Source organism: Salvelinus fontinalis, chromosome 4 (genome assembly GCF_029448725.1).
Source record: "Salvelinus fontinalis isolate EN_2023a chromosome 4, ASM2944872v1, whole genome shotgun sequence".
NCBI classification, from domain to species: Eukaryota; Metazoa; Chordata; class Actinopteri; order Salmoniformes; family Salmonidae; genus Salvelinus; species Salvelinus fontinalis.
The window spans coordinates 64,580,646-64,604,400 of NC_074668.1; the positions used below are offsets into that span (position 1 = coordinate 64,580,646).

At 45.0% G+C, this 23,755-nt stretch overlaps 1 protein-coding gene across 7 annotated transcripts in view; it reads right to left on the reverse strand.

Annotated features, from left to right (window-relative positions):
* The window catches only part of LOC129854176 (cell migration-inducing and hyaluronan-binding protein-like), a 167,894-nt gene that overhangs the window by 128,094 nt on the left and 16,045 nt on the right, over positions 1 to 23,755 (reverse strand). For 4 of the 7 annotated variants that reach the window (XM_055920960.1, XM_055920957.1, XM_055920956.1 and 1 more), the window contains exon 3: positions 18,464 to 18,514. The exons of the other annotated variants lie outside the window; for them this stretch is intronic. The gene's annotated coding sequence lies outside the window, so the exon portion shown is untranslated. The remainder of the gene's footprint in view (positions 1 to 18,463; positions 18,515 to 23,755) is intronic. 7 annotated transcript variants of the gene reach the window in all.

Below are 23,755 nucleotides of genomic sequence, written 5' to 3' on the forward strand. Positions count from 1 at the left end.
TTCCTATAGCAGGTTATCACAGACTAACAGCAGCTTTACTGTTTCCTATAGCAGGTTATCAGACTAACAGCAGCTTTACTGTTTCCTATAGCAGGTTATCAGACTAACAGCAGCTTTACTGTTTCCTATAGCAGGTTATCACAGACTAACAGCAGCTTTACTGTTTCCTATAGCAGGTTATCACAGACTAACAGCAGCTTTAATGTTTCCTATAGCAGGTTATCATCACAGACTAGCAGCAGCTTTACTGTTTCCTATAGCAGGTTATCACAGACTAGCAGCAGCTTTACTGTTTCCTATAGCAGGTTATGACAGACTAACAGCAGCTTTACTGTTTCCTATAGCAGGTTATCACAGACTAACAGCAGCTTTAATGTTTCCTATAGCAGGTTATCATCACAGACTAGCAGCAGCTTTACTGTTTCCTATAGCAGGTTATCATCACAGACTAACAGCAGCTTTACTGTTTCCTATAGCAGGTTATCATCACAGACTAACAGCAGCTTTACTGTTTCCTATAGCAGGTTATCCCAGACTAACAGCAGCTTTACTGTTTCCTATAGCAGGTTATCACAGACTAACAGCAGCTTTACTGTTTCCTATAGCAGGTTATCACAGACTAACAGCAGCTTTACTGTTTCCTATAGCAGGTTATCAGACTAACAACAGCTTTACTGTTTCCTATAGCAGGTTATCACAGACTAACAGCAGCTTTACTGTTTCCTATAGCAGGTTATCCCAGACTAACAGCAGCTTTACTGTTTCCTATAGCAGGTTATCACAGACTAACAGCAGCTTTACTGTTTCCTATAGCAGGTTATCACAGACTAACAGCAGCTTTACTGTTTCCTATAGCAGGTTATCACAGACTAACAGCAGCTTTACTGTTTCCTATAGCAGGTTATCACAGACTAACAGCAGCTTTACTGTTTCCTATAGCAGGTTATCACAGACTAACAGCAGCTTTACTGTTTCCTATAGCAGGTTATCACAGACTAACAGCAGCTTTACTGTTTCCTATAGCAGGTTATCCCAGACTAACAGCAGCTTTACTGTTTCCTATAGCAGGTTATCCCAGACTAACAGCAGCTTTACTGTTTCCTATAGCAGGTTATCATCACAGACTAACAGCAGCTTTACTGTTTCCTATAGCAGGTTATCACAGACTAACAGCAGCTTTACTGTTTCCTATAACAGGTTATCACAGACTAACAGCAGCTTTACTGTTTCCTATAGCAGGTTATCAGACTAACAGCAGCTTTACTGTTTCCTATAGCAGGTTATCAGACTAACAACAGCTTTACTGTTTCCTATAACAGGTTATCCCAGACTAGCAGCAGCTTTACTGTTTCCTATAGCAGGTTATCATCACAGACTAGCAGCAGCTTTACTGTTTCCTATAGCAGGTTATGACAGACTAACAGCAGCTTTACTGTTTCCTATAGCAGGTTATCACAGACTAACAGCAGCTTTAATGTTTCCTATAGCAGGTTATCATCACAGACTAGCAGCAGCTTTACTGTTTCCTATAGCAGGTTATGACAGACTAACAGCAGCTTTACTGTTTCCTATAACAGGTCATCACAGACTAGCAGCAGCTTTACTGTTTCCTATAGCAGGTTATCATCACAGACTAACAGCAGCTTTACTGTTTCCTATAGCAGGTTATCACAGACTAACAGCAGCTTTACTGTTTCCTATAGCAGGTTATCCCAGACTAACAGCAGCTTTACTGTTTCCTATAGCAGGTTATCACAGACTAACAGCAGCTTTACTGTTTCCTATAGCAGGTTATCACAGACTAGCAGCAGCTTTAATGTTTCCTATAGCAGGTTATCACAGACTAGCAGCAGCTTTAATGTTTCCTATAGCAGGTTATCACAGACTAACAGCAGCTTTACTGTTTCCTATAACAGGTTATCACAGACTAGCAGCAGCTTTACTGTTTCCTATAACAGGTTATCCCAGACTAACAGCAGCTTTACTGTTTCCTATAGCAGGTTATCACAGACTAGCAGCAGCTTTAATGTTTCCTATAGCAGGTTATCACAGACTAACAGCAGCTTTACTGTTTCCTATAACAGGTTATCACAGACTAGCAGCAGCTTTACTGTTTCCTATAACAGGTTATCCCAGACTAACAGCAGCTTTACTGTTTCCTATAACAGGTTATCACAGACTAGCAGCAGCTTTACTGTTTCCTATAGCAGGTTATCCCAGACTAACAGCAGCTTTACTGTTTCCTATAGCAGGTTATCACAGACTAGCAGCAGCTTTAATGTTTCCTATAGCAGGTTATCACAGACTAACAGCAGCTTTACTGTTTCCTATAACAGGTTATCACAGACTAGCAGCAGCTTTACTGTTTCCTATAACAGGTTATCCCAGACTAACAGCAGCTTTACTGTTTCCTATAACAGGTTATCACAGACTAGCAGCAGCTTTACTGTTTCCTATAGCAGGTTATCCCAGACTAACAGCAGCTTTACTGTTTCCTATAGCAGGTTATCACAGACTAACAGCAGCTTTACTGTTTCCTATAGCAGGTTATCAGACTAACAGCAGCTTTACTGTTTCCTATAGCAGGTTATCACAGACTAACAGCAGCTTTACTGTTTCCTATAGCAGGTTATCCCAGACTAACAGCAGCTTTACTGTTTCCTATAGCAGGTTATCACAGACTAACAGCAGCTTTACTGTTTCCTATAACAGGTTATCCCAGACTAGCAGCAGCTTTACTGTTTCCTATAGCAGGTTATCCCAGACTAACAGCAGCTTTACTGTTTCCTATAACAGGTTATCACAGACTAACAGCAGCTTGTGTGTGTATGAGTGTTTATGCGTGCCTGTTTTTGTGCGTACTTGGTGCATATGCACCCGCACATGAGATTGTGTGTGCTCGCACAAAATGTGCGCACGCAAGTGTGTGTGTGTGTGTGTGTGTGTGTGTTCATACGGTCCTCCCACATTAGCTCATCTCATCCTAAATTAGCCTGATTTTCCCCCTCTACTCCCAGATAATATTGACTGCCTGACCACGTCCTAAATGGCAACCTATTCAGCCCTATGGCCCTGGTCAAAAGTAGTGCACTATATAGGGAACAGAGTGCCATTTGGGATGCAGTCCCATGACTTCTATTAGTGCCAATCAAACTCATTAGACATGTAAATTGATCAGGGACTTTTCAATGCTGACATTTACATTTGAAACTGATTTTTTTCTCACACCTTTTCTTCATCTTCCCTGTTTTCCCACTTTTAATGTGTTCCTCTTCAAAGACTTGCTGGTGTTGCCTTGGAGCATTCCTCAGAGCGCTCTTGAAACCCTACTCTTCCCACCCTTCCTTGTCAATTCCTCCCCCACCCGGGGCAGTGCCGCCCAGCCCCAACGGAGGACTGAGAGGGCAGTGCCCATCTTACAAGGGCCACCACACCCCCTGACCTGGCATAAAGAACGGAGACTGACAGAAGTATGTGTGTATCTCTCACTCTTACACACACACACACACACACACACACACAATGGCCATAGCAGTGTAGTCTGGAGTCCTGTACCCATTAACTGAATGTCCATGCCAACTGCTCACAATGGTTGTACCTGAATGCGAGCACACACACACACACACAGAATAGTAGATACACACAGCCACGTAGACCTAACAATAGTGGAAAAAGGCCTGGGAATCCTCAATACACCAGAATACTGCTTTTGAACCATAGTCCATTTCATGCATAAATAGAGAAGAATAAAGCCTGAGAATTAAAGGTTTGATTTCTAAACATGACATATAATCTTGAACCGTAGTTCAGAAACCTCAACATGAGTTGTGCTTATGAACCGTAGTTCACATCACACACAATACGGAGGTATTCAATCTTTCCTAGTGAATGTTAAGGTTTGCATAACGTGTCAAAGGCACTTTACTACGGTTTAAACGACACATCTGAGTGGCAGCAGATTGCTCTCGTGTGTGTGGAAGCATTGTGGAGAAAGAAAGCACAGTAACAAGCTGGGGAAGATGTCCCATTGTTCTATTCATTAGCCTGGTACACACACCCGTACACACACCCGTACACACACCCGTACACACACCCGTACATACACCCGTACACTCGCACCTGTAGACTACTCATCACACAGAGGACAGAGTGATGGGGAGATCAGCCAATAAAAAAGATATAGAGAGAATAGAGAGAGAAATCGGATCAGACCAAGAGAGATCAGAAAGGCAGAGGGGTGACAACAAATCTAATCCTCTAGGGGTGAGGTGAGGTTCCACCAATCAAGGCCTTTCCATCCAATCAACTTGCGGAGCTTAGATCCAGATCCTCCCCCAACAAAGTAGCACAATATGGAACTAAATCCATCATGTTCCATTCAATCCAGCAGGAAATGGATTCCCTATAAAGAAGGTGACTGCTTCCGTTACGTCAAACAGGAATGTATCATTTTGTAACACAGATTTGCCTGAACTTGGGTTCACCGCGAATAACGCTAGATCGAATTACAGATACTTGGGAGGAGGAGAGCAGAGGAGGACAAAGACATGACAGGAGAGATGTGTTTGTGTAACTGACACCTTAGCTCTGGTTGAATGTCATTCTCCAGACAGATTGGACTGAAGTAACAGACATGAAAATGCTCTGTACAGTAGGATCGGGTTATCTGTGTATGTGTGTGTGTGCTCTAGATAGATTTAACTGATAGTAACACAAACAGAAAGCCACAAAGACAATGTACTGTAGGATCAGGTTATCTGTGTATGTGTATGTGTGCTCTAGATAGATTTAACTGATAGTAACACAAACAGAAAGCCACAAAGACAATGTACTGTAGGATCAGGTTATCTGTGTATGTGTGTGTGTGCTCTAGATAGATTTAACTGATAGTAACACAAACAGAAAGCCACAAAGACAATGTACTGTAGGATCAGGTTATCTGTGTATGTGTGTGTGTGCTCTAGATAGATTTAACTGATAGTAACACAAACAGAAAGCCACAAAGACAATGTACTGTAGGATCAGGTTATCTGTGTATGTGTGTGTGTGCTCTAGATAGATTTAACTGATAGTAACACAAACAGAAAGCAACAAAGACAATGTACTGTAGGATCAGGTTATTGATGTTGTTAACAATACACTACTACGTGTCAGCATGTCTCTCTCCTGGTTGAATAAACAGGCTGTTTAGAAACAACACACACACACACACACAGAACCTTTGACCCTAACCTGATGTGACTGACTTTCAACCTGAGTTGTCTGCATGACTCCAGAACAAATTATACCTCTGAGCTAAATCTCATAGCTAACAATCTTCTGGGCCCGTGTTCTCAAACCCAGTAGAAGTACTGGTCTAGGGTCAGTTTACAGTCTAAATCATAATGATTATGAAGGGGTATCTGATTCTGATTCAGCATTCCTACTCAGATGCTTTGTGAATATGCGCCCAGGGGCCGTACGCGTCAAGCGTCTCTGAGATGCTTTGTGAATATGCACCCAGGGGCCGTACGCGTCAAGCGTCTCTGAGATGCTTTGTGAATATGCACCCAGGGGCCGTACGCGTCAAGCGTCTCTGAGATGCTTTGTGAATATGCGCCCAGGGGCCGTACGCGTCAAGCGTCTCTGAGATGCTTTGTGAATATGCACTCAGGGGTCGTACGCGTCAAGCGTCTCTAAGATGCTTTGTGAATATGCGCCCAGGGGCCGTACGCGTCAATCGTCTCTGAGATGCTTTGTGAATATGCACTCAGGGGCCGTACGCGTCAAGCGTCTCTAAGATGCTTTGTGAATATGCGCCCAGGGGCTGTACGCGTCAAGCGTCTCTGAGATGCTTTGTGAATATGCGCCCAGGGGCCATACGCGTCAAGCGTCTCTGAGATGCTTTGTGAATATGCACTCAGGGGCCGTACACGTCAAGCGTCTCTAAGATGCTTTGTGAATATGCGCCCAGGGGCCGTACGCGTCAAGCGTCTCTGAGATGCTTTGTGAATATGCGCCCAGGGGCCATACGCGTCAAGCGTCTCTGAGTGGGAGTGCTGACTTAGGATCAGTTTGTCCTTTTAGATCACAGATCACAATTATTAAGAATACATGGATGAAAACATACTCTGAGATGCTGGTCTGAGGGATTGTCATTGCTTAAGCTTTAGTTCAGTGAACCACCTCTGCTACAGTGGCTCAGACACAAAGAAGAAAATAGGAGAGTCCCCAAAGCTTACTGACCCCCATTTACTCTCTAGTAAAAACTCATGAAGACATTCTTCCATTAAACTCAAACCCAAATATTACCATGCTCCACAGAGGGAGTTTTTGGCTGAGAGACCAGGGTGAATATTTAGAGGGAGAAACGACACACACGATAATCAGGGTGAATATTTAGAGGGAGAAACGACACACACGATACTCAGGGTGAATATTTAGAGGGAGGAACGACACACACGATACTCAGGGTGAATATTTAGAGGGAGAAACGACCCACACGATACTCAGGGTGAATAGTTAGAGGGAGAAACGACACACATGATACTCAGGGTGAATAGTTAGAGGGAGAAATGACACACAATACTCAGGGGGAATAGTTAGAGGGAGATGTCATATTGGGCAGTACAAAATGTGATAAAGTACTGTTCCTAGGCAGTCATTGAAAATAAGAATTTGTTCTTGCCTAGTTCTTGCCTGACTTGCCTAGTTAAATAAAGGTAAACATTTTTTTACAAATATCCAAGGTTGACACAAACTGGATCCAGAGATGGAGAGGAGAAAGACAGGTCACTCTCTCAACACCAAGCTAACAGCAAAACATCTCTCATCTTTGTTCCATCTCTTTACCATGTGGACATGCCCACTCTGTTGCACTCTCTACCCTGCTGAGCACCCACTACACACACACACACACACACACACACACACACACACACACACACACACACACACACACAGCTATAGTAAGGAGTGCATTCTACAGCAGTGCACTGGACCATATTCCACCTGGGAAGCTCCCCAAAACCAACACATTCACCACTAACTGACTGTGTGTGTGTGTGTGTGTGTGTGTGTGAATGCATCCATTCACTCCTCATCTCCTCTCCAGATGAGTCCAGACTCTAGCCAGCCTTTCCCATTTCACCTGGCTCTCTAACATGGAATCTACAGCCCCAATGTACCTCAACAGGAAAAAACACACATTAACCATTATGCAACATAAACGTTCATTAATATGACAAAATAGCATGCTTCATAACAGCTGTCAGATATCACAGCATTATTTAGCATTATTCAAGATATGTCAATGTACATACAAACATACTCCATCCAGACTGTTGGTGGGTCAGTATTCTCCTACACATACTATTCTACTCTGTATGTCACACATTATCTGTGTATGTCAGAGGAGATGTTGACTTGATCTAAGGGTCAACAGTAGTTCTGCTACCCTCAGCACACACACACACACACACACACACACACACACACACACACACACACACACACACACACACACACACACACACACAGTAGAGCTGATTTAAAGAGGATAGCATGCACACACACACAGGCAGGCCCCAACAATTCACACCAAAGCCATCCTCATGCCATAACATGCTGGGCTAGCACATACAGTGACCTCCACCCAGCCAAACCCCTGAAAACAGAGAGAGAGAGAGTGAGAGTGTACTGATCAAAACCTTTGTCAAAGCACAGGCTCAGTGAGCACAGTGTTGCCATTGAGAAGGGTAGACACAGGAAAACCTGGCTCCCTGTAGAGGAAAGGCTGTGCAACCACTGCACCACAGCAGAACCCAAGACAGAGCTGCATTTCCTGACTAAATGTAAAAAATATTAAACAATTAAGTGTCATTTCCTCAAATTTGAAACCCTTATTGAAGGTTTCAAAGACTTCTCTGATGAGAATAGGCGACCTGTCCTGTTGGGGGAAGACTCAGAGAGCTGTGGGTTGGCAGCACACTACATTGCTGCCTGCCATAAGATGAGGGACAGTGTCTAACAGACCAACCAACCTGCACATGTCCTCTATGTTATTGTTACTGTCCATTGTATGATTATTTTTACCCTTGATTATTGTTGTTACTGATTGTCCCATTGACAAAGTATGCCTTGGCAATATGTACATTGTTACATCATGCCAATAAGGCAATTTAAATGAAGAGAGAGATGAAATTAGAGGGCTGGAGAAACGGAAAGGAGAAACATCTGTGGAGAGAAGTTCGGGCGCCCGAGTGACTCATCGGTCTAAGGCTCTGCATCTCAGTGCAAGAGGCGACACTACAGTCCCTGGTTCAAATCCAGGCTGAATCACATCCGGCCATGATTGGGAGTCCCATAGGGCGGCGCACAATTGGCCCAGCGTCGTCCGGGTTTGGCCGGGGTAGGCCGGCATTGTAAACAAGAATTTGTTCATAACTGACTTGCCTAGTTAAATAAAATAAATAAATAAAATAAATAAATAAGTGCTGTGGGCTGTAGAAGCTCCATTTGGGGGGGAACATGGAGAGAAGTACCGGGGGTTGTAGAAGCCCCATTTGGGGGGGAACATGGAGAGAAGTACCGGGGGTTGTAGAAGCCCCATTTGGGGGGGAACATGGAGAGAAGTACCGGGGGTTGTAGAAGCCCCATTTGGGGGGGAACATGGAGATGTACTGGGGGTTGTAGAATCCCCATGGTAACAGTACAGCATCAAGACTACTGTGGGTTGTAGAATCCCCATAGTAACAGTACATCATCAAGACTACTGTGGGTTGTAGAATCCCCATGGTAACAGTACAGCATCAGGACTACTGTGTGACTCACCAGCCTAACAACCAGCGCTACCAAGGGCATAAAAAGCCTGAACACACAAACACAATAAAGTGCCTGCACCTAGCCAAGGGTAGAACACACACACCAAGGACACCTTGTAAGCTACCCTCTCCCTGGCTCTGCTTTTAATGAAAGGTAAATGTGAATCAACATTATGTTCAGGTGGCGGAAGTCTGTTCTTACTGCTAACCTTCCAGCCTTGTAGCCTTTTCATCCCTGTAGCTGCTTTAATCACTAAAGAAAACCCTCATTTGCCTAATTCATGTCACCTATTCTGGGTCTGCAGCCCAACTGGCACCCTATTCCCTATATAGTGCACTACTTTTGACCAGGGCCCATAGAGTGCCATTTGGGACGCAGCCCATGTCTGCGTATCCCATCGGAACACACAGATGGTATTACATACGCTCACCCTCAAGAACATAAAGAAATGAATCTGAAATGCCAAGCTGTGTATAATAGGTTACTCTCCCCTCAGCTGTAGCTTCTCATCTTAACCATGAGACAAGGTCTGGGGCTTGAATGGCACCCTATTCCCTATTACTGTATAGTCCACTACATTTGACTGGAGCCCTATGAGCCCTTGTCAAAAGTAGTGCACATTGTAAGGACTAGGGTGGCATTTGGGACGCAGGCAAGGTGACGGTAGAAATGGTGTAAATCCCTGAATCAAAAGAAAAGCAGCTTTAATGAGAGAGAGAGAGAGAGAGGAGAGAGAGACAGAGAGAAAGAGATGGAGTGGGAGAGAGAGAGACAGAGAGGGAGAGAGAGAGAGAGATAGGGTGCTAGCACAGATATAGAGGGGGGATGAGAGAGAAAGGGGGGGTTGAGTCAGTGTGTGTACGTGTGTGTGTGTGTGTGTGTGTGTGTGCGTGTGTGTCCATTTGTCTCTCTGTAAATAGGCTCAGGCTGTCATACTTGAGTAAAAGTAAAGATACCTTAATAGAAAATGACTCAAGTAAAAGGGAAAGTCATCCAGTAAAATACTCCTTTAGTAAAAGTCTAAAAGTATTTGGTTTCAAATATACTTAGGTATCAAAATTAAATATAATTTCTACAATAAAGTAAAAGTATAAATAATTTCAAATTCTTTACATAAAGTAAATCAGATGGTACCATGTTCTTGTTTATTTTGCCAGGGGAACACTGCAACACTCAGACATCATTTACAGATAGCCAGGGGAACACTACAACACTCAGACATCATTTACAGATAGCCAGGGGAACACTCCAACACACAGACATCATTTGCAGATAGCCAGGGGAACACTCTAACACTCAGACATCATTTACAGATAGCCAGGGGACCAGATCAGAGGAAGTAGGAATAATGAGGGATGAGCTTTTGATAAGTCTGTGAATTGGACCATTTTCCTGTTCTGCTAAAGAATTTAAAATGTACTTTTGGTTGTCAGGTGTAAAAAGTACATGTATGGAGTAAAGAAGTACATTGTTTTCTTTAGGAATGTAGTGAAGTAAAAGTAAAAGTTGTCAAAAATATAAATAGTAAAGTACAGATATCCCAAAAAACTACTTTAAAGTACTTTAAAGTATTTTTACTTATGGTGGTGAGGCTCACTGACACGCTGCTCTCTGGCACGCTGCTCTCTGGCACGCTGCTCTCTGGCACGCTGCTCTCTGGCACGCTGCTCTCTGACACGCTGCTCTCTGGCACGCTGCTCTCTGGCACGCTGCTCTCTGGCACGCTGCTCTCTGGCACGCTGCTATCTGGCACGCTGCTCTCTGACACGCTGCTCTTTGGCACGCTGCTATCTGACACGCTGCTCTCTGGCACGCTGCTCTCTGACACGCTGCTCTCTGACACGCTGCTCTCTGGCACGCTGCTCTCTGACACGCTGCTCTCTGACACGCTGCTCTCTGACACGCTGCTTTCTGGCACGCTGCTCTCTGGCACGCTGCTCTCTGACACGCTGCTATCTGGCACGCTGCTCTCTAGCACGCTGCTCTCTGACACGCTGCTCTTTGGCACGCTGCTCTCTGGCACGCTGCTCTCTGGCACGCTGCTCTCTGGCACGCTGCTCTCTGGCACGCTGCTCTCTGGCACGCTGCTCTCTGGCACGCTGCTCTCTGGCACGCTGCTCTCTGGCACGCTGCTCTCTGACACGCTGCTCTTTGGCACGCTGCTCTCTGGCACGCTGCTCTCTGGCACGCTGCTCTCTGACACGCTGCTCTCTGGCACGCTGCTCTCTGACACGCTGCTCTCTGACACGCTGCTCTCTGACACGCTGCTCTCTGACACGCTGCTCTCTGACACGCTGCTCTCTGGCACGCTGCTCTCTGACAAGCCCTATAGTCCCTGGTCAAAAGACGTGCACTAGCCTATACAGGGAATAAGGTGCCTTTGTGACAGCCCAGAATACGATATGATACTCACAACAACAAAACAGACAAGAAAGTCCCTCTCATACAGCTGTGGGCTGGAGGGTTTAACTGTTCCCAGAAATCAACTGACGGGTTGATTGATAGTTTCACTGAAGGTTTGTCTGTTTCTCATTCTACACAGAAGCCCATGAAGTAAGACACTGATGAGTTACACACCATCAACTCAAAAACTGCTTTCTCTCTCACACACACACACACACACACACACACACACACACACACACACACACACACACACACACACACACACACACACACACACACACACACACACACACACACACACACACACACACACACACACACACACACACACACACACACACACTTGATCAACCTGCCAGTGTTCTACAGTGCTCTCTACCCAGCCTCCACATGGTTGACATCAGCCAGTCCTCTCTACCCAGCCTCCACATGGTTGATATCAGCCAGTCCTGTCTACCCAGCCTCCACATGGTTGATATCAGCCAGTCCTCTTTACCCATCCTCCACATGGTTGACATCAGCCAGTCCTCTTTACCCAGCCTCCACATGGTTGGCATCAGCCAGTCCTGTCTACCCAGCCTCCACATGGTTGATATCAGCCAGTCCTGTCTACCCAGCCTCCACATGGTTGATATCAGCCAGTCCTCTTTACCCAGCCTCCACATGGTTGACATCAGCCAGTCCTCTCTACCCAGCCTCCACATGGTTGGCATCAGCCAGTCCTCTCTACCCAGCCTCCACATGGTTGGCATCAGCCAGTCCTCTCTACCCAGCCTCCACATGGTTGGCATCAGCCAGTCCTCTCTACCCAGCCTCCACATGGTTGACATCAGCCAGTCCTCTCTACCCAGCCTCCACATGGTTGGCATCAGCCAGTCCTGTCTACCCAGCCTCCACATGGTTGACATCAGCCAGTCCTCTCTACCCAGCCTCCACATGGTTGGCATCAGCCAGTCCTCTCTACCCAGCCTCCACATGGTTGGCATCAGCCAGTCCTCTCTACCCAGCCTCCACATGGTTGATATCAGCCAGTCCTCTCTACCCAGCCTCCACATGGTTGACATCAGCCAGTCCTCTCTACCCAGCCTCCACATGGTTGGCATCAGCCAGTCCTCTCTACCCAGCCTCCACATGGTTGGCATCAGCCAGTCCTCTCTACCCAGCCTCCACATGGTTGGCATCAGCCAGTCCTGTCTACCCAGCCTCCACATGGTTGGCATCAGCAAGTCCTGTCTACCCAGCCTCCACATGGTTGGCATCAGCCAGTCCTGTCTACCCAGCCTCCACATGGTTGGCATCAGCAAGTCCTGTCTACCCAGCCTCCACATGGTTGGCATCAGCCAGTCCTGTCTACCCAGCCTCCACATGGTTGGCATCAGCAAGTCCTGTCTACCCAGCCTCCACATGGTTGGCATCAGCCAGTCCTGTCTACCCAGCCTCCACATGGTTGGCATCAGCCAGTCCTGTCTACCCAGCCTCCACATGGTTGGCATCAGCAAGTCCTGTCTACCCAGCCTCCACATGGTTGGCATCAGCCAGTCCTGTCTACCCAGCCTCCACATGGTTGGCATCAGCCAGTCCTGTCTACCCAGCCTCCACATGGTTGGCATCAGCCAGTCCTCTCTACCCAGCCTCCACATGGTTGACATCAGCCAGTCCTCTCTACCCAGCCTCCACATGGTTGGCATCAGCCAGTCCTGTCTACCCAGCCTCCACATGGTTGGCATCAGCCAGTCCTGTCTACCCAGCCTCCACATGGTTGGCATCAGCAAGTCCTGTCTACCCAGCCTCCACATGGTTGGCATCAGCAAGTCCTGTCTACCCAGCCTCCACATGGTTGGCATCAGCCAGTCCTGTCTACCCAGCCTCCACATGGTTGACATCAGCCAGTCCTCTCTACCCAGCCTCCACATGGTTGGCATCAGCCAGTCCTGTCTACCCAGCCTCCACATGGTTGTCAGTTTTAATACCAGAAACATATGGACTCCATTATTATGATGTATCAGATCTTATTGTTCCACTGCTTCACCAGCTCTTCCCTTTCCCTTCTCTTTGGAATATGGCTCCAGTCTGTGTCAGTGTCCTTTTAAATAGCCTCTGCAGTCCAGACCTCTAGAGTCACGAACCTCTGAGATGACTGAAGACTCAGAGTTTTTATTCAGTTCTATAATTATATAGCATGTGAGTTTAAGTATGCCCTTTGTAGCTGGCACATTAAAACACCATCTTTGAGGACAGTTTGTGTGTGTGTGTGTGTGTGTGTGTGTGTGTGTGTGTGTGTGTGTGTGTGTGTGTGTGTGTGTGTGTGTGTGTGTGTGTTTGAGGGCCAACAGATGAGAAAGACAAAACAGGACTTACCCACCTCAATTTCTCAGGATGACATCACTCCTACCCAAAACGCAGGGTGATTAGTCAGAGATAAGCCTATCAGTGGGACGGACAGCAGTGGGGACAATGATGGGAGCAGGGTGACATTGCCCCTAGATGCTGATCTTGTGTCAGTTTGGAATTTTCCCCACTAATGGTTAAGGTTAGGATTGGGGGAGGGGAAGCTGATCCTGGATCTGGGCTTCCACTCTGTCTGCAATAGCATCCAGAAGGAAAAGTGTGTCTCTGTGGTGCTGATTATGGTTAGCATATACATATAAACACACACACCCACACGTACTGTACATCTGAGAGCACAGAGGCGCACACCCTCTCTCACACACAGGGAGCTTGTTTTCTATTCGTTTTGACACTGCATGCTTTTATTGCTCACTGAGAAGTACTCAGCCTGCCTGAGAATAGCCCCCCCCCCCCCCCCCCAGTGTGTGTGTGTGTGTGTGTGTGTGTGTGTGTGTGTGTGTGTGTGTGTGTGTGTGTGTGTGTGTGTGTGTGTGTGTGTGTGTGTGTGTGTGTGTGTGTGCGTGTGTGTCTGGGGGGGGGCTATTAACCTCTAACGAGTTACCCTCCCGGGGCCATTAACCTCTAACGAGTCACCCTCCCAGATCCGGGATCCTCCTCATCAAAAAAGCTGACTAGCATAGCCTAGCCTAGCGCCACAGGGATATCATATAATACAATACAACACAGACTAGATTTGTCCCTAGTTGGGATGATCTATAATTCAGATGGGTGGCCCAACACAGACTGGATTTGTCCCTAGTTGGGATGATCTATAATTCAGATGGGTGGCCCAACACAGACTGGATTTGTCCCTAGTTGGGATGATCTATAATTCAGATGGGAGGCCCAACACAGACTGGATTTGTCCCTAGTTGGAATGATCTATATTGGGGGGCCCAATTGTCTATATCTGCAATATAAACAATCTATTGCAATGCAACACAACATAATGCAATACTACACTACAAAACATATTGCAATGCAACACAACACAATGCAACACAACACAAAGCAACACTACACTACAAAACATATTGCAATGCAACACAACACAATGCAATACTACACTACAAAACATATTGCAATGCAACACAACACAAAGCAATACTACACTACAAAACATATTGCAATGCAACACAACACAACGCAACACTACACTACAAAACATATTGCAATGCAACACAACACAATGCAATACTACACTACAAAACATATTGCAATGCAACACAACACAATGCAACACAACACAACGCAACACTACACTACAAAACATATTGCAAAGCAACACAACATAATGCAATACTACACTACAAAACATATTGCAATGCAACACAACACAAAGCAACACTACACTACAAAACATATTGCAATGCAACACAACATAATGCAATACTACACTACAAAACATATTGCAATGCAACACAACACAAAGCAACACTACACTACAAAACATATTGCAATGCAACACAACACAAAGCAATACTACACTACAAAACATATTGCAATGCAACACAACACAAAGCAATACTACACTACAAAACATATTGCAATGCAACACAACACAAAGCAACACAACACAAAGCAATACTACACTACAAAACATATTGCAATGCAACACAACACAAAGCAATACTACACTACAAAACATATTGCAATGCAACACAACACAAAGCAACACAACACAACGCAACACTACACTACAAAACATATTGCAATGCAACACAACACAAAGCAACACTACACTACAAAACATATTGCAATGCAACACAACACAAAGCAACACAACACAAAGCAATACTACACTACAAAACATATTGCAATGCAACACAACATAATGCAATACTACACTACAAAACATATTGCAATGCAACACAACACAAAGCAACACAACACAAAGCAATACTACACTACAAAACATATTGCAATGCAACACAACACAAAGCAATACTACACTACAAAACATATTGCAATGCAACACAACACAAAGCAACACTACACTACAAAACATATTGCAATGCAACACAACACAAAGCAACACAACACAAAGCAATACTACACTACAAAACATATTGCAATGCAACACAACACAAAGCAACACAACATGTCGCAGCGCAAAACACAATAACACGTGGCAACATAAAGTGGATCTGTAGTGAGAGGCTGTGAAGTCTATTTAACCAAACAGAAACAGTTCCAAGGACTGGGGCTTCATTTAAAAACAACAAGATGTTTTCATTCACTAAACCTGTTGCTCATTGTTCTCTTGCATACCACAGCACACACCCACACTCTTTTACAACAAACACACACACACGCACAGTCACAGAAAACATCACACGTCATAAAGTATCATCGCAGCAGATTCCACACCAAACATAGTGATTCAAGCTCTTTCAAGCTTCCAATTGAAGGTGCCTATTGAAAATACACAAAGGCGCTCTTAGAAACGGAGGGAGGCGGAGAAGAGAGCTATGAAGCAATAAAAACAACTCAAGTCAGGTCCGTCTGCTACAGCTGCATTACTGCGCAACTACGGTTAGTGTGAAAATGATTCTATTGGAGAGTGAAGAGGAAGACATCTACCTACCATTTAGTACAAAACTAAATCCCTTCCTCAGTGGAATACGTCTACCTGTCAACCTAGCTTTCATTGAACAATCCACAAGACATAATGCCTTGACAATAGCTTAGCTTTAGGATAGAAATAAATCCATTTTAAAATGAGTGTTTATGAAAATGTATCACTGAAACACATTGAACTTGTGCAATGAACTCCCTGGTTGGTATGATATATCAGGCAAATAACCTGACAGCAAACCTTTCTTCTTCCATTTTCTTCTCTTTCTTTCCTTCCCTTTTCAGTTCTATCTATATTCATGCTCTTGTTCTGGGAGGGATGGGTTCTCTCATCTCATAGCCCTCCGGGCGCTGGGGAACTTGAAATATACACACAACCACATGCTCTCCCACCCATCCAGGACATCTACTTCAAACAATGCCTGAGGAAGGCCTGCAGCATCATCAAGGACCCCCCCCCCCTCTCCCTCCCCCTTGGGACAATTGAGACATGGATTGTGTATGTGTGCCATTCAAAGGGTGAATGGGCAAGACAAAATATCTAAGTAAGTGCCTTTGAACAGTGTATGGTAGTAGGTGCCAGGCTCACCGGTTTGAGTGTGTCACGAACGGTGTCACGAACGTCAACACTGCTGGGTTTTTCACGCTCAACAGTTTCCTGTGTGTACCAAGAATGGTCCACCACCCAAAGGACATCCAGCCAACTAGATACAACTGTGGGAAGCATTGGAGTCAACATGGGCCAGCATCCCTGTGGAACACTTTCCACACCTTGTAGAGTCCATGCCCCGTCAACTCAATATTAGGAAGGTGTTCCTAATGTTTTGTACACTCAGTGTATACATTGATGATACACACACATTATAACTGCTGCTTACCAGACTGTTATTAACCTGCTCAGCTTATACACTTACCTCCAATCCCCCCTTGCCCAGAACACATGTACATATTGGACTAGAAATTCTTCCTTCCTGTATTAAACTGATGTTAAAATGTTTATTCTATTCTACTGAGCCATTTACTTTATGTTAGTATTCTTATATTTTATTATTGGTTATTGTTGTTGCATTGTCGAGAAGGAACCTGCAAGGAAGCATTTCATTGGACGGTGTATACCATGATCCTGTATCCTGTACATACTGTTAGACTGATGTACACACACACACACACACACACACACACACACACACACACACACACACACACACACACACACACACACACACCTAAGCCCTCAGAGTAGTGGGGTTGAAAGTATGAACATCCTGTAGGGAAGAAAGAGGCCATGCTAGGATACACTCTGTATGGGTCCTGGGCTGACTTAAAACGAATTGAAACCACACACACACCTTCAATGACTGGAGAAACTACATCAGGAAGACATACACATCCCTGGGGTCTCACTTAAAACACACACTGATCTTGTTAACTTAAATAAGTATTGAATAAGTAATACATGCTGAAGTGAACAACTACACACTAAACATGCCATTAGCATCATCAGAATCACCTCAACATGACTTATCATCCGAGCAGCTAAATTAGAATATGTCATCAATTCTGCCTCTCCAGCTTTCCTACATTCATTCAGAACACGAGACACACATCTGGGGCTGGTACTGCTGAACTACTAGGATAAACCAACCAGCTAACATCAGAAACAAGCCTTGGGGAGACACAGACAGGCAGACACTCACACCTCAACAATGGCATCTGCAACCGGCCTTGGATAGAGATATAGACAGACAGAGAGAGAGAGAGACAGACAGACAGACAGCAACAGAGAGAGAGAGAAACAGAGAGAGAGAGCGACAGAGACAAAGAGAGAGAGAGACAGAGAGACAGAGAGACACACACTGTGTGCCATACGACAGCCATCAGCTAGATGAGATTGACACGTAGCAGGCAGATGAAAGACAAGACTCAGCCCTCTGTTCATTCCTCCCTGCAGTCACATTCTACTGAGGTCTCTCACTTTCATACATCCATTATTCACTACACTACATGGTGTGGCGAGGATACACACACACACATACAACCAACCACACACACAACCACACACACTGTGATAACAACATGCAGTGCTGGGGATGGACTCATGGAATCTGTGCCTTGCAGAATACTGGGGAGCAAGCTGTCGGGGAGCACTTACACAGCTTTATCTGTGTGTGTATGTGTGTGTGTGTATGTATTTGTGGATGCATTTGTATATGTGTGTGTATGTGTGTGTGTGTATGTATTTGTGGATGCATTTGTATATGTGTGTGTATGTGTGTGTGTGTGTACTCACCTTGTCATCACAGTCAAGCGGGCTGGATCCACTCTTGTTCCCACAGTCTTCCTGAAACACAGAAAATCACAAGCCACATGTTGGTTGTTTGTCTATTCAGTTCAGTCCTGTATGAAAACAAATCTAGAAAATGAATAACATTACATTTCTCTCCCCATTACTTAGATGTTTGTTCTCTTACAGTCTATTCCCTGAGAGCTTGATTCTCTCATTGTATTAGATTGATTCAAGCGTTAAATGTGTTTTTCTTTCCAAAATGGAACCAGACGAAACCTGGTGATGACCAAATGAATATCCATCAGTCTCCTATGATTTGTGATAGGCTGGATCGAAAAAGTCCTATTTCTCCTCCAGGATGTGACAGTAACTTGTTGGTATTCTACCAGCTCTCTCAATTTCCTATTTTCATCAAGGGAATATGATAGAGTCTCCTTCTCTCTTTCTGTCTATCCTCAACCCTCCCTCTCTCTTTCTCCAATCCCATCTTTTTTCTCTTTTCTTTCAAACCAAATCGCTCTCCAAACCATCCTTCTATTTTCTCCAATCTCTCTCCCTTCCAACCTCTCCCTCTCTCCATCTCCCCTTCTCTCTTACTCCCCCATCTCTCTAACCCAATCTCTCTCCCTTCCAACCTCTCCCTCTCTCCATCTCCCCTTCTCTCTTACTCCCCCATTTCTCTAACCCAATCTCTCTCCCTTCCAACCTCTCCCTCTCTCCATCTCCCCTTCTCTCTTACTCCCCCATCTCTCTAACCCAATCTCTCTCCCTTCCAACCTCTCCCTCTCTCCATCTCCCCTTCTCTCTTACTCCCCCATTTCTCTAACCCAATCTCTCTCCCTTCCAACCTCTCCCTCTCTCCATCTCCCCTTCTCTCTTACTCCCCCCATCTCTCTAACCCAATCTCTCTCCCTTCCAACCTCTCCCTCTCTCCATCTCCCCTTCTCTCTTACTCCCCCCATCTCTCTAACCCAATCTCTCTCCCTTCCAACCTCTCCCTCTTTCCATCTCCCCTTCTCTCTTACTCCCCCATCTCTCTAACCCAATCTCTCTCCATCTCCCCTTCTATCTTACTCCCCCCATCTCTCTAACCCAATCTCTCTCCCTTCCAACCCCTCCCTCTCCCCTTCTCTCTTACTCCCCCCATCTCTCTACCCCAATCTCTCTCCCTTCCAACCCCTCCATCTCCCCTTCTCTCTTACTCCCCCCATCTCTCTAACCCAATCTCTCTCCCTTCCAACCCCTCCATCTCCCCTTCTCTCTTACTCCCCCCATCTCTCTAACCCAATCTCTCTCCCTTCCAACCCCTCCCTCTCTCCATCTCTCCAGCCTCTCTAGGTAGTGACAGGTAGTTTATTCCCTCCTGTTCTGACAGATGTCAGCTTTGACAAACCTGCCTCATCCTCTACAAGGATTACTCTCCTTCCAAGAGATATGGCTCTGTGTATCGCATCCTCTAACTCATTACAACACACACACACACACACCTACACACTGTGCTGTCAAATTCAAATCTGGCCCTGGAAGCCAGTTCCACAGCTTTTTTTTTTTTCATTCTTCCTAATCAGGGACTGATTTCAACCTGCGACACCGAGGTCCGGACCTCGTAGGGTCAGAGTTCAATACCCCTGCTCTAGAGGTTGATGCCTTATTTCAGGAATATGTAACATTCTGTCTCTCATGTACCAGAGGAGAGTAGGCGTATACCCTGACTGAACAAAACATTATGAACACCTGCTGAAGGCTAGGGGAGAGTAGGCATATACACTGACTGGAAAAAACATCATGAACACCTGCTGAAGCCTAGCGGAGAGTAGGCATATACACTGACTGGACAAAACATCATGAACACCTGCTGAAGCCTAGAGGAGAGTAGGCATATACACTGACTGGACAAAACATCATGAACACCTGCTGAAGCCTAGAGGAGAGTAGGCATATACACTGACTGGACAAAACATTATGAACACCTGCTGAAAGCTAGAGGAGAGTAGGCATATACACTGACTGGACAAAACATTATGAACACCTGCTGAAAGCTAGAGGAGAGTAGGCATATACACTGACTGGACAAAACATCATGAACACCTGCTGAAGCCTAGAGGAGAGTAGGCATATACACTGACTGGACAAAACATTATGAACACCTGCTGAAGCCTAGAGGAGAGTAGGCATATACACTGACTGGACAAAACATCATGAACACCTGCTGAAGCCTAGAGGAGAGTAGGCATATACACTGACTGGACAAAACATCATGAACACCTGCTGAAGGCTAGAGGAGAGTAGGCATATACACCGACTGGACAAAACTTTATGAACACCTGCTGAAGCCTAGAGGAGAGTAGGCATATACACTGACTGGACAAAACATCATGAACACCTGCTGAAGCCTAGAGGAGAGTAGGCATATACACTGACTGGACAAAACATCATGAACACCTGCTGAAACCTAGAGGAGAGTAGGCATATACACTGACTGGACAAAACTTTATGAACACCTGCTGAAGCCTAGAGGAGAGTAGGCATATACACTGACTGGACAAAACATCATGAACACCTGCTGAAGCCTAGAGGAGAGTAGGCATATACACTGACTGGACAAAACATTATGAACACCTGCTGAAAGCTAGAGGAGAGTAGGCATATACACTGACTGGACAAAACATTATGAACACCTGCTGAAAGCTAGAGGAGAGTAGGCATATACACTGACTGGACAAAACATCATGAACACCTGCTGAAGCCTAGAGGAGAGTAGGCATATACACTGACTGGACAAAACATCATGAACACCTGCTGAAGGCTAGAGGAGAGTAGGCCTATACACTGACTGGACAAAACATCATGAACACCTGCTGAAGCCTAGAGGAGAGTAGGCATATACACTGACTGGACAAAACATCATGAACACCTGCTGAAGCCTAGAGGAGAGTAGGCATATACACTGACTGGACAAAACATTATGAACACCTGCTGAAAGCTAGAGGAGAGTAGGCATATACACTGACTGGACAAAACATTATGAACACCTGCTGAAAGCTAGAGGAGAGTAGGCATATACACTGACTGGACAAAACATCATGAACACCTGCTGAAGCCTAGAGGAGAGTAGGCATATACACTGACTGGACAAAACATCATGAACACCTGCTGAAGCCTAGAGGAGAGTAGGCATATACACTGACTGGACAAAACATTATGAACACCTGCTGAAAGCTAGAGGAGAGTAGGCATATACACTGACTGGACAAAACATTATGAACACCTGCTGAAAGCTAGAGGAGAGTAGGCATATACACTGACTGGACAAAACATTATGAACACCTGCTGAAAGCTAGAGGAGAGTAGGCATATACACTGACTGGACAAAACATCATGAACACCTGCTGAAATCTAGAGGAGAGTAGGCATATACACTGACTGGACAAAACATCATGAACACCTGCTGAAGGCTAGAGGAGAGTAGGCATATACACTGACTGGACAAAACATCATGAACACCTGCTGAAGCCTAGAGGAGAGTAGGCCTATACACTGACTGGACAAAACATCATGAACACATTGTTCATGTTGAACAGTTTCCCGTGTGTATCAAGAATGGTTCACCACCTAAAGGACATCCTGCCAACTTGAAACAACACTGGGAAGCATTGGAGTCAACATGGGCCAGCATCCCTGTGGAACGCTTTCGACACCTTGTAGAGTCCATGCCCCGAGGAATTGAGACTGCTCTGAGGGCATTAATGTTAACACTTGCCATGCAAAATGCTCCCTTAATGATAAATCATCCAAATGTACCCTGTTGCTCCCTTAATGATAAATCATCCAAATGTACCCTGTTGCTCCCTTAATGATAAATCATCCAAATGTACCCTGTTGCTCCCTTAATGATAAATCATCCAAATATACCCTGTTGCTCCCTTAATGATGAATCATCCAAATGTACCCTGTTGCTCCCTTAATGATGAATCATCCAAATGTACCCTGTTGCTCCCTTAATGATAAATCATCCAAATGTACCCTGTTGCTCCCTTAATGATAAATCATCCAAATGTACCCTGTTGCTCCCTTAATGATAAATCATCCAAATGTACCCTGTTGCTCCCTTAATGATAAATCATCCAAATGTACCCTGTTGCTCCCTTAATGATGAATCATCCAAATGTACCCTGTTGCTCCCTTAATGATGAATCATCCAAATGTACCCTGTTGCTCCCTTAATGATAAATCATCCAAATGTACCCTGTTGCTCCCTTAATGATAAATCATCCAAATGTACCCTGTTGCTCCCTTAATGATAAATCATCCAAATGTACCCTGTTGCTCCCTTAATGATAAATCATCCAAATGTACCCTGTTGCTCCCTTAATGATGAATCATCCAAATGTACCCTGTTGCTCCCTTAATGATAAATCATCCAAATGTACCCTGTTGCTCCCTTAATGATAAATCATCAAAATGTACCCTGTTGCCAGGGTACTTCTATTACTCATCATCAGTCCAACCCTGACACACACACACACACACACACACACACACACACACACACACACACACACACACACACACACACACAGCAGTCCTCCTGTGTGAGGATAATAAGGCTAGCCTGTCCAAACACATCTCTTGGCAAATTAGCAGTCAGGCTTGCATTTACAGCCAGATGTCCCAACTCTGTGTGTGTGTGTGTGTGTTTCCCGTGTGTATCAAGAATGGTTCACCACCTAAAGGACATCCTGCCAACTTGAAACAACACTGGGAAGCATTGGAGTCAACATGGGCCAGCATCCCTGTGGAACGCTTTCGACACCTTGTAGAGTCCATGCCCCGAGGAATTGAGACTGCTCTGAGGGCATTAATGTTAACACTTGCCATGCAAAATGCTCCCTTAATGATAAATCATCCAAATGTACCCTGTTGCTCCCTTAATGATAAATCATCCAAATGTACCCTGTTGCTCCCTTAATGATAAATCATCCAAATGTACCCTGTTGCTCCCTTAATGATAAATCATCCAAATATACCCTGTTGCTCCCTTAATGATGAATCATCCAAATGTACCCTGTTGCTCCCTTAATGATGAATCATCCAAATGTACCCTGTTGCTCCCTTAATGATAATCATCCAAATGTACCCTGTTGCTCCCTTAATGATAAATCATCCAAATGTACCCTGTTGCTCCCTTAATGATAAATCATCCAAATGTACCCTGTTGCTCCCTTAATGATAAATCATCCAAATGTACCCTGTTGCTCCCTTAATGATGAATCATCCAAATGTACCCTGTTGCTC